This window comes from Rattus norvegicus, chromosome Y, assembly GCF_021556685.1.
Source record: "Rattus norvegicus strain SHRSP/BbbUtx chromosome Y, alternate assembly SHRSP_T2T, whole genome shotgun sequence".
Lineage (NCBI taxonomy): Eukaryota > Metazoa > Chordata > Mammalia > Rodentia > Muridae > Rattus > Rattus norvegicus.
This window is the reverse complement of record NC_141555.1, coordinates 43692644-43706815: the sequence shown is the minus strand read 5'-3', so window position 1 is coordinate 43706815 and position 14172 is coordinate 43692644. Positions and strand designations below refer to the sequence as shown.

Below are 14172 nucleotides of genomic sequence, written 5' to 3'. Positions count from 1 at the left end.
TCTCAGGAAGCCCCCGTCTTCCTCCTGTTCCCATACCAAGCACTGGTGTTTGCAAGTGTGACTACTCACTTGGCTTTACCCCTGTGCTGTCTCCCCAGATCCTCCTACATTTTAAATAATCTCTGAATTATTTTTGTACTTAATGAAATGAAATCATGAGGGGCTATTAATTAGGAGATGACAAGAAAAATGGTTTGTTTGTGTTCAGTACAGATATGGTATTTTAAAAACCACTTATATTAGTTCCTTGATAACTTTGTACATTATATAATGATAGAATTTACTTCTCTCTTCTCTTCCTAACTCCTCCCAGATCCATCCACACCTAATCCTTTTTCCCAAATTCAAGCTCTCTTTCTCCCCTCTGTAATAACCTACTGAAGTCATTTATGCTGCCCATAAATTCATGGGCATTGGACAAGCCACTACAGACTGGCCAGCTTATCACCAGCTATATCTGTGCAGAAAACTGACTCTCCCTTTCCTGTCAGCTATGGCTGAGGAATAGTGGTCCTGTCATGTATAGAAGACACTGTTTTGTTCTGGTTCTCACTAACATCTGTATCTTATATTTTCACTCCCTCATCCTTGAGGGTTCCTAAGACTCAACTCCTTCCCTTTTTGCCCCTCTTTGTGAGTCTGGGTACATGCTTGTGTGTCTATATTATAGATGTACCATTTTACATTCAATCAACACATGGTTGGGGGGCGTCTTTACAATTGACTGCTGACAGTATCTCACCCCAAACAAAATGCTGCAATGCAGACATGGTGTAGGTCAGTACCAGAAAGAAATAGGAGATGCTGAGAAACCTACCCATTTGTTTCTAGTGTGAGGTGAAGTTTAGACCTCTGACACAACTCTCTGGCCCTACCCTATGGGTTTAAGAAACACATTGTCCCAGTACAATGTTCAAAGGTGGGACTATGAAAAGCAATGGACCCTGTGTGCTGTAATCAATGAGTTCATCTGTTGATGGATGTGTATGAAGGTGGCGGGAAACTAGGAGATAGGAAATTAAGGGATTTGGTCATTTGGAACATGTCTTGGAGGGTGTTTTTTTGTCCTTGGTCTCTTCCTGTGTTGATGCTTCTTGGATGTCAGTGAGGTTAGCAATTGAGTTCTATCGTGCCTCTTTCATGGTCATGTGACCATGGACCGAAACCTATGAAACCATGAACTAAAATAAGTTTGTTTACTATGTGAGTTGCTAGGCAACTTGTAAGTGTGATGAATGAGATTAACATCAAAGTGTCCAAAAGTGATGCTGACCATACCAGGTCAGGTCTGGATTTGATGTAGGAAGACCCATGACTTAATCCTTTAAACTCTTTGTCTGGATGCTGCACGGTAAGAGAAGACCCAATGTTTCCCAAGTGGTTTTATCCAGACGATTCTGCCAATGTATCTGTTGTCTTAGCAAATCAAGAACCTCCTGTTTCCCGCTCTGGTCCTTCTCCTGATTTCACTTCTGTGTTTTTAATAGACTTCGATATCGTATGAACTAGTGGGAAATGAGTACTAAAAAAGGGAAGGAAGCTATAAATTTTGCTGTAAATTCATTAAATTACACAATTAAAATAAATGGATTTTTTAAGTATGTAAATTATACTTCAATAAGGCTGCAGTAAAGGCTTGGATAACTATGATGCTTGTCGTGTGATTTGCTATTTGTCATAGTTCCTGTGACATTGATATTAATAGTAGTGGGTTTTATTACAGATGAATCAGACACCAGTGTAACCATCAGGGAGAACACTCCTTTTTGTCAGGGAAAAAAAATCAAGTCAAATTCATTGGCCTTCTTGGTGAGGGTTTTCTGGTCACAGTTGAGTTGGCTAGAAGTTGGACAGCTATTAGGGGAGAGCAAAGATGGAGAGAGCACAATGATTACGGGGATAACTGAAGGTTGTGCTCATGAAAGGGGCTGAGTTTCATAGAGTGCAATTGCAGAAGCTCCAGTGGCTGATGGAGCTGAGGCCTAAGAGCCTTGCAAGACTGCCATTATAAATTTTGTGATGTCATGGCCGAGTGTGAGATAAGGCTAGATGAAGTTAAAATATTTTGGTTTCTTTGGAAATTAATTTGTGTCACAGGATATTTTTCTGGAAGCTATGTTAGGAGAGGATGTTTTGCTGAAGGAGACACATGAGAAGGCATATGATATTTAGCTAGAGCACATTCTTGAAGGGGGACAGGATGTTTATGGAGAACATAAATGTAATCCCACAGAGAGGGACAGGACATTTTTACATTGCTACACCTTGCAAGGATTCGATTGTCTTTGCTGGTCTTATTTCGTAATGAGAAATGCACAAAAGAACCTGTGCTATTCGGGCTGCTTCTGGCTGCTTCTGCTGCTTCTTGTTGGTTTATTAGAGCCTTGAGGTCTCTGCCAGATCAAGGCACTGCTACTGATTTGTGTTTTGCATTTGCTATTGGACCACACTGCACCATGAAGATTGAAGTTACCCCAAAGAATTACTTCTAAATAGGTCCACAACTCTCTCCCTTTTCCTATCAACTTTCTCTCTCTGCTACCTCTGGTTGGTGGGCTAGAAGGTTTAAAAACCCTAAATAAAGTAGGTTTTGAAAAAATCTAAGCATACAGATAGATTCATGGGTTTTGAGAAGGGCTATGTCTCCTGCTGAGAGGAGATGATATGTAGGTTGTGACTTTTTGGTTCTGTGGTCTACTGTAACCCATTAAATGGCCAGTGACTGACTGTCTCCCAGTAAGTGTAGCACACACTAAAACGCTTTTGCTTGGCATTGGGAGCTTTAGAATGTATTCATTTCTTGTCACATATCCTCGCGTATTCATGTTGGTGACAGTAGTTACTCTTCAGTTCTGCCATACAGGGAAGTGTGTCTATACACTGAGAGAAGAGAATGGCTGGTGGTGAGTATGTAGCATGGAATAAGAGAAACTTTACAGTGCTGGGTCTCTCTCTCTCTCTTTTTTTTCCCAATTTGACAATCTGGAGTCAACTGAGAAGAGAGAACAATTCAAGAACTGCCTCCGTTAGATGAGACTTTGGGTAAGTCAATGGAACATTTTCTTTATTAATGATTATGTGGGAGGGCCCACCATTGTGGGCAAGTTAATCAGTAGTCATGTATAAAAAGAATAGCCTTTTAGGCTGTAAGAAATAGTAATGGAGCAAGCCATGGGGAGTGTGACAGTTTGAATAAGAAAGGCTCCCACAGTCATATATTTGAATATTTAGTTAACAGGGAGTGACAGTATTTTCAAGGATTAGAAGGATTAAGAGGTGTGCCTCATTTGAGGAAGTGGGTGTGTCGACAAGGGTGGGTTTGCTTTTTCAAGAGACCCATGCTTTCCCAGACTTTCTGTCTCTCTCTCTCTCTCTCTCTCTCTCTCTCTCTCTCTCTCTCTCTCTCTCGTTGCTTACAGAGCAGTAGCTCTCTATTGCTCCAGTTTTATGCTCCCTGCCATCAGCAGACTTCTGAAAATGTAAGGTAGCCTCCAATTACATGCTTTCACTTATAGTAGTTGCCTTGACCATGGTGTCTCTTCACAGCAACAGAACAATGACTGAGACAGGGAGCAAGCCAACAGGCAGTGCTCCTTGTTACCATTTCAAGCTCCTGTTCTGGTTTCCCTCAGTGATGGTCTGTAACCTGTAAATCAAATAACCCTTTCCTACCCAAGTTAGTTTTGATCATGGCATTCATCACAGAGAGAAGGAAGCAAACTAGAACTTCACAGGTCAGTATATGAGCAAGTCTTACCTTTAAATTAAAACAAAGTGTCTATACTTTTCTATTTATGGTTATGAGGTAAGAGTCTGTGGCTCTACTAGACTCACTGTTTCTATAAGAAATTGTCTTACTTAGGGTTCCTATTTTTGTAAGGAAACATCATGACCAAAAGTGCACGTTAGGAAGGAAAAGGTTTATTCAGCTTACACTTCTACATTGCTGCTCATCAGCAAAGGAAGTTGGGACAGGAACTCAAACAGGACAGGATTCTGGAGGCAGGAACTGAGGCATTGTCTATGTAGTGGCACTGCTTACTATCTTGCTCATCATGTCTTGCTTAGCTTGTTTTCTTATAGAACCCGGACCACCAGCCTAGGAATGGTGCCACTCACAGTGGGCTGGGCCCTCCCCAACCAGTAACTAAGAAAATGCCCTACACTTAGATCTTATGGAGGCCTGTTCTCAAATGAGGCACCCTCTTCTCTGATTACTCTAGCTTGTGTCAAGTTGGCATAAAATCATGGTGGTGGTTAGAATGTGATTGTCCCATGGGAAGGGTGGCACAAGTAGGAGGTGTGGCCTTGTGGGAGTAGGTGTGGCGTTGTTGGAGGAAGCATATCACTGTGGGGGTTATATGCTTCTTCTCCAGCACTATGTCTATCTAGAAGCTTCCATGGTTCCTGCCTTGATGAAAATACAATGAAAATCTGAACCTGAAAGCCTGCCCTAATTAAATGTTGTTCCTTGGGGTTGAGGATTTAGCTCAGTGGTAGAGTGCTTGCCTAGGAAGTGCAAGGCCCTGGGTTCGTTCCCCATTTCCAAAAGAAAAGAACCCAAAAAAACAATGTTGTCCCTTATAAGTTGCCTTGGTCATGGTGTCTTTTCGCAGCAATGAAACCGTCAGACAACCAGCCAGTATAAAAACTCCCAAATAGCAGAAATAATCAATGATAGAAAGTATTTTCAAGTCCTGCAGTGAGAAACTTATTCTTGAGAGAAGAAACAGCAATGAATGAGTCCAAGATAAGGTTGATTCCAAAGACAGTCTTGTAGTGTAGATGTGGCTCAGGTAGACCCCATGGAGTGCACAGGGGCTTCTAAGGAGGAGAGAGCTACATGGTCAGGAACCACAAAGCATTTTAAAGTCAGGGCAAATGGCATAGGAAAGAGCTCAGCACCTCTGCATTGGAGGCACCAGCAAGATTTTCCTGAGGATAAGCTTACATGTGAATAAAAGACGGGAACTTCCTGAGGCTAGATAGGGTAAAAGGGCCCACAGGTATGTAGGAAGCCATCCAGTCGAAGAAGAGCCAGGCAAGACAAGCCATTGCAGGAGCTCTTTGAGGTTATCTAGGGGCATTGAGAAGTGACGTCAAAAAATATTACAGGATGCAACAGAGTCTAACAGTGCACAGGGAAGCTATACACAGGATTTAGGTAACACCTGACATAAACTCACGGCATCCTCATGTTCTTTTTTAAATTACATTTTAATGATCATACAAAATAATGGGCTTTATGATACTTTCAGGAATCGATAGATATAAACTGAGTTTAGCATTCACTACTCTTGAGTTATCCTCGTCAAAATGTCCTCTGGGGAAGCCTCCACCTCACATCCACCTTCTGAAATGATGGCTTGGCTGTTCTTTAAGGAACCAAAGAGACCAATATGGATGTGGCCCAAGTTTAACTCATTCTAGACCCTTTCTGTTCTTCCTGGGTCTCCTGCTTCACTTTTTGAGAACTCCATCTTGGAATTCCTTCGTCCCTCAGTGTCCTCGACTCCCCCATGTGTTCTTTAGTCTTTCTTCCACATCACCATCAATTTAATCTTTCTTACCCTCATCCTGGTCTCTTCTCTGCATGGGAAGGTTGGATTTATTTAAAAAGATGACTTTAGGGGCCTGGAGAGATAACCAATGGATTAAGAGTTCGTCTGCTTTGAAAGGGACTTGGATTTGTTCTTTGAGCTCATGTCCAATGGCTCCCAACCACCTTTCATTTCAACTCCAGGGGACCTGACTATTCTTGTCTCTGTGGTCTCCTGTATTCATGCCCTTCCCCTAACCACATAATTAAAAATAATACATCTTCAGATGAGAAACAGGTTTCATTAGGTTTTGTTAGTCAAACAATCCCAGATCTTCTCTGATTCTGAGTCTGCTTGGATCAGTTTATTGGATTTCCCCTTGAGTTCCAAGACCACCTCCCTGTTACCTGCCACTCTTTCCCCAACTGGCTGTTTCTCCCTCAAACTTCACTTCAGAGAGTCTATCTATTTCTGGCCCTTCTCCACTGCTTCCTAAACATCATTTTTTTTTCCCTGTGCCATCCCTGCTCCTCTAAGCCTGATCTCAAGTTTTTTTCTCTCCCTAAAGACCAGACCAGCTCTGTCCTGTTTGTTTTAGCCTATGTGAGAATAGACTTACTATTCACAGCCTTGACCTTTCAGGCTTCCTCTCCATGTTCCATCCACCACAGTCAGTCTCCTCCAAAGTGTTCACACACAAAAGGTCACATCACACATTTTAATTTTAGAGCAAAAACACATTCCACAGGAAAAGATCCTGGGGTTGTCAAAGGCCCTTGTGTATCTGAAACACAGAAAAACAAACATTTTCCCCCAATCCTATAAATTCCCCATCCATGTCCCGCACACTTTGTGAATTTCACCTTTACGGATCTTTTCCATCAGATTATAGACATAGATGTGGACGTCACAGTCAAACTTGATGAAGTACACGGAAGGCTTTGCAAGAACTTGGTAAACGACTTTGCTGATCTTTTTGGACCCGTCACTTCTGGTGAACTGCACACATTGCCCTGTTAAGATGTCGCTGTCAACATCTGAGTTTACCTCTACTGGAGTAATCTCTGGAATGATATGGAGGTTACCTTCTGTGTAATCATCCAGGATCTGGTAGATGTATAGGACAGGATCTTTCTCATAGGTGATGTAAAACCAGTCCTTCATTATTGGCACCTGGGCTAGGACCACCTCCCTCCAGTTGTCCCTAGAGCTATGTTTTCCCTCAAATTTATGCTCCAAAACTCGGCCAACCATGGCACTTGCGAGATGGGCTTCTTTCACTTGAGGAAACACTACTTTGTGAGTCAAGATCTTATGTTTTAATATCCTCTCATCACTGTGAAGTGCCAGTCCATAGACACAATCAATTCCATCATACTTGACCAGATAGAGGGAGGGACTGGTTGGCAGTTGATCTAGAATGATGGCCTTCCATTGGGTGATGGGGTCATCACATTTCTTCCATCCATGAGAAAATCTGCAGCCCACAATTGTCCCCAGGGCCTGGGGAGAAGGACTCCTCCTCCTCTGCTTCTGGAAGGATGGTGTGCTCATCCTCCTCAGAGAAATCCTCTTCTTCTTGGCTGAAGACCTAGTGTGGTAGGCCAAGGCACTCCTTGTCCACTGTCTTGTGGCTATCATTCTGTGTTCAGGCTTCATACTTTCCCATGGCCTGGGTTTGAAGAGCTCACCTGCTTAAACCACACACAGTGCTGTTGCCTCTGTCATATGAGTGCCTGCAAGAATGATTGGGGAGGGTTGGGGGAGGGCGCTCAACCAATTCTCTTGTCCAAGAGAACTTTGGAAAAGGTGAGGAAGGCAATGATAAACAGTTTTAGCATCTGAATCTAATTCTGTCATAATCAGAAGTTCGTAGGAGGGCTGGGCAATGGTGGAGCACACCTTTAATTCTAGCACTCAAGAGGCAGAAGGAGGCAGACCTCTGTGAGATGAAGGCCAGGCTGGTCTACAGAATTAGTTCCATTGTAGCTAAAGCTACCCACATAAAAACCCTCTCCCAAAAATCAAAATCTAAAGTTCAAAGGGAAATGAAAAAAAATGGTTCTCTACAGCTCAGAATAACATATTCAGACACAATTCTTCAGCCCGAGGCACTTTGCCTCTGCTGAGGAACATCTTGAATGCCTAGGTCAGTGTGGGATTAAGTATCCCTGTCCCCACTTTAATCAAGCAGAAAAGAGAAAGGATAGCAAAGGAGCCAGAAGGGTGGCAACACCCCTCTTCTACCCTCTAAATATGAGCTATGTGGCAACATCCACAAGTATCTGCCCAGAGACAATGCACACCAGTCCACTGGCTTTCTGTACTGTGCATCTTGACTGAGTCCCAGGTTTATTCCGCGATGCTGTTGCATCTTCAACCACAACAAGAGTCTTTTGTGTAGGCAAAAACAGCCATTTAGAAATAATATCTCCTGGGGTTGGGATTTAACTCAGTGGTAGAGCAGTTGCCTAGCAAGCACAAGGCCCTGGGTTCGGTCCTCAGCTCCGAAAAAAAAACAACAAGAACAACAACAACAACAAAAAAAAAAAAGAAAGAAAGAAAGAAAACAAAATACAAAAAAAACAAAAAAAAAAAACAAAACAAAACAAAAAAAAAAAAAAAACAAAGAAATACTATCTCCTAAAATGCACAGGCACAGAGAGGACTTTGGCATTTTAGTAGAGTTATGAATTAGATATTGTTATCAAAGTATAATAAACTCCGGAGACTGACTAGCCTAGACCATCCGCCTAGCTCTCAAACGTGGAAGACATTAGAACATAAGGTTACTTGCTGTACGAGGGAAAACTTTTAGCTTTCTGGGATACAAGGGTCCCAGTTATCTTCATAAACACATTTACCGAAAGAAAATATCCTAGTCGTCCAGATTCTGTCTTCTGAAACAGGTCAGGCACCAAAAGGCTGTTGAACAGTTGTGGGGTTCAGGAGCTGAACTGGCTTTCACACAAAGCTGCGAAGATAGTGAACCCACCTTCAAGGTCATCTAGCGCCTCCAAGTGGAAGAGATGTGCAACATCCCCCCTTCTCTCTTTGACATCATTCAGGCTCTTCTTATGTCATAGAAGCCCTCTCAGGCCAGTTCCTTCCCTAGTTACGCTTAGAAACTTCCAGCATCTAGGTTTTAGCTTCTCGTGTATCCTCCTGATGACCCAAAATAAAGTCCCCACCCAATTATTCTGATGACTCGAATCACAGTCAGCCCAAGTAGCTCTTTTCATGCATTTTTTTTTTTTCTGAAAAAAGTCTTTGGTTTCTGAGTCACCAACATCCTTGGTGGTTATTTTCCCAGCTCCTATCTTTCCTTTGGTTATCTTTAAGTCATTCTACATATCAGAAATATTGCTAGGCTCTCTCTCCGAGGCAGCCCACAGGATAGCACACCAAAATTAGCTATATCAAAACACACAATTAGAGGAGGACCACTTTTATTCAAACAAAACTGGAATTTGACAGGATTAAATACCTTGTATTGAAGTAAATGGCAATCATGAATTATGGATTCCTTGCAAAAAGCGAGGTAAATTAGCTCCTAGGCCTGCTACCAAAGTCTGGATAAACTGATGACAAACCCGATATCGATCAGTCATATTTTAAATGTCTTTAAAATTTACCAGCACTTCTGGTTACATGGAATTTATTAGATCAAATGCACCAAAACAGGATGAAATAGATGAGGTAATTTTTTTTTTTTGAAATATGGGTAGACAGAATACTGGATGCAGGTAAGTATGGAATTTACCTGTAAATAACAGCGCACTTTAATTTTTTGTGTCACATAGTTCTCCAGATCTTCAAAAGGATTCTTTCAGAACCCTCCCCTGTCCCCACTACACTCTGACCATCCCTTCCCTCTTCCCAATAATTCCCTTCCTCTTTAACATTATAATTTTTTTAAATGTACTTAGAGCTTAACACTTATGGCAACTTTTTAAAATATGTCCACTTTTCTAAGTGCACCGTCTTCTTTTTCTCCCTTCTATCGTAGTTTAAAGCACATTTTCCTTCACACTTTGAGTTTTACTCTCTCTCTGCTCTTATGACTACTCTGCCATTATGTGACTGTTGGTCTACTATGTGGCTGACCTCAATGTGTGGTTGACTCAAATGACGTGATTTTTCCCCCTTTTCTCCCCTTCATCTTCCTTCTCTAGGCACCTGATGAGATTTACAGCCTTGGGAAATTTTTTTAAGCCTGGAAAGAAAACACACACACACACACACACACACACACACACACACAAACACACACACACGCACACACATACACAATTACGCACATATTCACAGAAACACTTATAAAAACACAAACACCCACATACATACACACACAAACACACACACATGCACACACTAACACACAAAAAATACACATATACACACTCAAACACACAAATACAGAGGGAGATTGAGACAGAGACAGAGACAGAGAGAGACACGGTGAGAGACAGAGAGCCCATGAGAAAACATGTAATATCATCTTTCTAAGAACAGTAAACAGAGACAACTTTCAAAAAAGGAAGACCAAGTAGGCAAAAAGAAGAATAATCTCATCATAGCCATCAATTTGAGGAGGAAAGTTACTCACTCTAGGCTTCTAGTTCCCAGTCTGTTACTGAGCGAAGTTGGGGCAGGAACTCAGGCAGGACTGTAGAGGCAGGAATGGAAGCAAAGACAACTTAGAAATGCTGAGTAGTGGATTGCTATCCATGACTTACTCAGATTTCTCTACTTCACATACAACCCAGGGACCAACTTCATAATGGATGAAACTACACATAGTGGGCTAGACCCTTCCACATCAACGATCAAAAAAAAAAAAAAAAAAAAAGAATTCCTTACCACTTTACATCCATTCTGTTTGCCACATTGTGTGCAATAGACAAGCCATTGGAATAACTTTAACTGTTGATCACTGGATGAATGGCTTAAAAAATGTGATATACATTGATGTGATTTTCATCTATGTATAAGGGGAAAGGGTTTTGTTCTCAGAAAAAAGGATGGAACTGTAAAATACAATGTTAAGTGAAACAAGCCAGACTCAAACAGATGACTGTGAAATTTAGATTTTAATAAGGGATATTAAGTGAAAGAGGGCATTTAGGAAGAGGAAGGGGAGAAGCAGGGTGTGTGTGTGTGTGTGTGTGTGTGTGTGTGTGTGTGTGTGTGTGCAGGAGGAAATGGAGGTGAGTTGTGAGGATGAAGATGGCTAGTGTACAGTATAAAACTATACAAGTAGTCACAAGCAAGCCCACTGACTTGTACATTTAAAGAACATCGATATAAGAGAACTGAGTCGAAAACAATGTTTTGATTAAATTGGGGGTTTACAGTTTAGAGATACCATAAAGTTTATTCATATTTTCCTTCCCACAGGTGGCTCTTGCTGTTTCGAGCTTGATACTGGTGACAGGATATGACAATGAGCTTTGGTGTCTGTACCTCATTAATAACCCGGAATTCACATCATTCAGTGAGGCTACCGTGGGGAAGGATGTAGTTAGAGATCTTAAGGGTACACCACGTGGGAAGAATAATACCCACCCCCACTATAGATATCTAAATATTCACCGTCATCTCTGGTTTGAATGTGATCACACAAAATTAATTTTCTGAAGATTAATACCCAGAGGGAATTTAGTTGTGAAGAATTGGTTAGGTCAAGAGGGATACGACCTACAAATAAAGATCCATTAATGATGCTATTGTGCAAAAAGGTTAAATTATGAAAGGGCGTTTGGTTCCCTCTCTTTTATTCCTAGCACATTGGATCCCTTCTTTGGTGTCAACATCCCACAAAAACTCCTTCCTCGGCCGATGGTCTCTTCATCTTGGATTTACAGGCTTCTGAATCAGAATCATACAGAATCTGTGTCATTATAGACTAGCCAATCGGTGCCATTCTGTTGGTCCATGGAGGCATGAACATGCCTCACAATTGTGAGCAGCTGGGTCATTTGGGAAAGCATAGCTGGCAGAGAGGACTAGGTTGTTAGTGTTGACTGAAGACAAGATGGGTTCAGGTTTAGCATGTGTGCTCTTGGTTAAAGAAACAGCACAGAGGAAGAGTGTACATTGGAAAGGTGCAACTTAGAAGGGACTCAAACATCTACTGTTGGCCTTGTGTACAAGGAGCCATTAGGTAAGGGGACAGATCACTAGGGATAGCTTCAGCCACTGCTTTTGTCTAGCAGAACCCTTTTTAGAATCCTCATCTTTGAGGATGTAAAATAAAACTGCCTGGAGTCAGTTGATACATCAGTAACCATCAAGAGTGTGTCCACTGTTACAGAGGGACCCAGGAAAAAGCCTGACCTTGGAAGTTCCTTTGCCTTCAAGAGTTGGAGACTTCTCCCCACCAACACTGGGCAACCCATCTACGTTGGTAAGGGCATCCCACTAAGTCCAGATCAGTGGTTCTTAACTCTTGGATTGAGACCCCTTTGGGAGCTCAAATTACACTTGAACAGGAGTCACATATCATATATCCTGTATTCCAGGCATTTACATTACAATTCATATCTATAGCAAAATTAAAGTTATGAAGTTGCAATTAAAAAATTTTACAGTTGGTGGAGCTATATTAAATGGTTATGTTAGGAAGGTTGAGAACCGATCTTCCTGCCCCTATAAAATATGCCTGTTGGTATGAACTGGAGGTATAATCCCTTTTATTCAATCAGGCAAATCCAGAAAAACCAAAACGCCACCATAAGCTTATGAAAGATAAGCAGCCACTGTATCCACAGTGTTAGGACTGCTCACGTCTTAGACAAATGATGTCAAAATGGAAATTACATCACACCATGACCATCCCCCTAAATGAAAAGCAAAGGAGAAAAACCAGTTCCCTGGTGGTGGCACCAAGAGAAAACCATTGTCAGAATTGTCAGCAAGGATCTTAAAGCCAGTATTCAAGTGTCGTCAATGAGAAACTTCCAAAACTGACAGAAGGGGCTGAGGAGATGGCTCACTGCTTAGGAACACTGGTTGCTCTTGCAGAGGATCAGGGTTCAGAGCATATGATTGACTCTTTGGTCAAAACACACACACACACACACTCCTCATAGAGATAAATTTAAAAAACAAATTAAAAAAAGAAGGAGAAAGGTATGTCTCTTTCATGCCAGTTCTCAGAAACAAGCTGATCTCTGTTAGTCCAATGCCTACCTGGTTTATACAGTGAGTTTCAGGCCAGCCCTACCTACATAATGAAACCAAGTGTCAAAATAAAACAGAAAAGAGTGTTTTATTTATTTCTGATAATGTAGGCAACAGAGAAACTATTTCTACAGATAAAGAACTTATTGTTGAGAGAATCAGTGGGCTGGAAGGAGACCCCAATTCTTTGTGTAACTACTCCATCACAGCCTCAGCAGAGAACAAGAATGGGTACAGCTAAAAATGAAGCAGGGCGATTATGAGTAAAGCTGCGGACATGCATCAGCCCATCATCAACAGAAGCAGGCAGAAAACCAGCTAGGATGAGATGGCTTCACCAGCCAATGTCTCTGAACTGACAGTCCCTAGTATCACCAGGTTGTTCTTTTCCTTCAAGTACCACTGGACTTTTCAGACACTCAGAAACCATGCTGGATTTGAACTTGTGATCTTCGTGAGTATTGAGAATATAGGTATGCACTACCACACTCAGCATTCCCTCTGTTATTTTAAGTGACACAGCTGTGGCCCCTCACTTGCCAGCCTCCCTCAACATTAACAACAGCATCCACAATCACATGCTAGAATAATCCCATCCTTTAACTCATCTGTTAAGGTCGGAATTTACAGAACAGAGAGTAAGCAGGGTCCTCCTCCTTATTAGAACAGATTTGTGTTGAGGGATTTGAGTGATTGTTTGAGTGATCCAGTCATACCTTAACCTGGTTCTGATATTATGACCAAGACAAAAAAAAATAAGAAAACAAAAGTAAAGGAGTTGGGTCCAACACCGGGACTTGACCCTTCACAATTGAGGAGATGGCTCTCAGGTCTCAGGTAAATGATGGGTAGGATTTGTAGCCCACATAGAATCCCAGTCCAGGAAGTTTGAGATAGGGCAGATCCCCAGGGCAAGATAGCTGTCAAGACTAGTCATATTGGTGAACTCTGGGTTTGACTGAGAAATGTTGGTTCAATGAATAAGGTAGAAGAGAAATGAATTAGTCCCTACATTATACACTCCACGTGCATGCATGTACACACAAACACAGACACAGATACACACACACACAGACACACACACACACACTCACAAACACACACAGGAACAAAACATAAATCCTTGGACTTAAGGCATTGCCTCCACTGTAAGTAGCACATAGTAGGAGGTGGGAATCTAAATAAGTGTACCTTTCCACGACCAGAATGACCAACATAATTATGAACCCTCAACCCTGGATCTGTACAATCTGCTGAGGAATCCCAGATGTTTAGTTTAGTCTCCTCGCTCTCTAACATATTCTGTTGTTTGGTTTCAGGAATCCTGAGCTGGTACTCAGCTGACTTGAGCCTTACTCCCACTCTTGCATCCAAGACAACTTTCAGCTGCCACATGTACTGATCCTTTGAATTCCCTGCAAAAGTACCCTGACTTGCATTTCACACG

At 41.8% G+C, this 14172-nt stretch overlaps 1 pseudogene; it reads right to left on the bottom strand.

The window, feature by feature from the left end:
- Positions 1–6306: 6306 nt before the first annotated feature.
- LOC134484442 (Y-linked testis-specific protein 1-like) lies at positions 6307–7239 on the bottom strand (annotated as a pseudogene).
- Positions 7240–14172: the final 6933 nt, after the last annotated feature.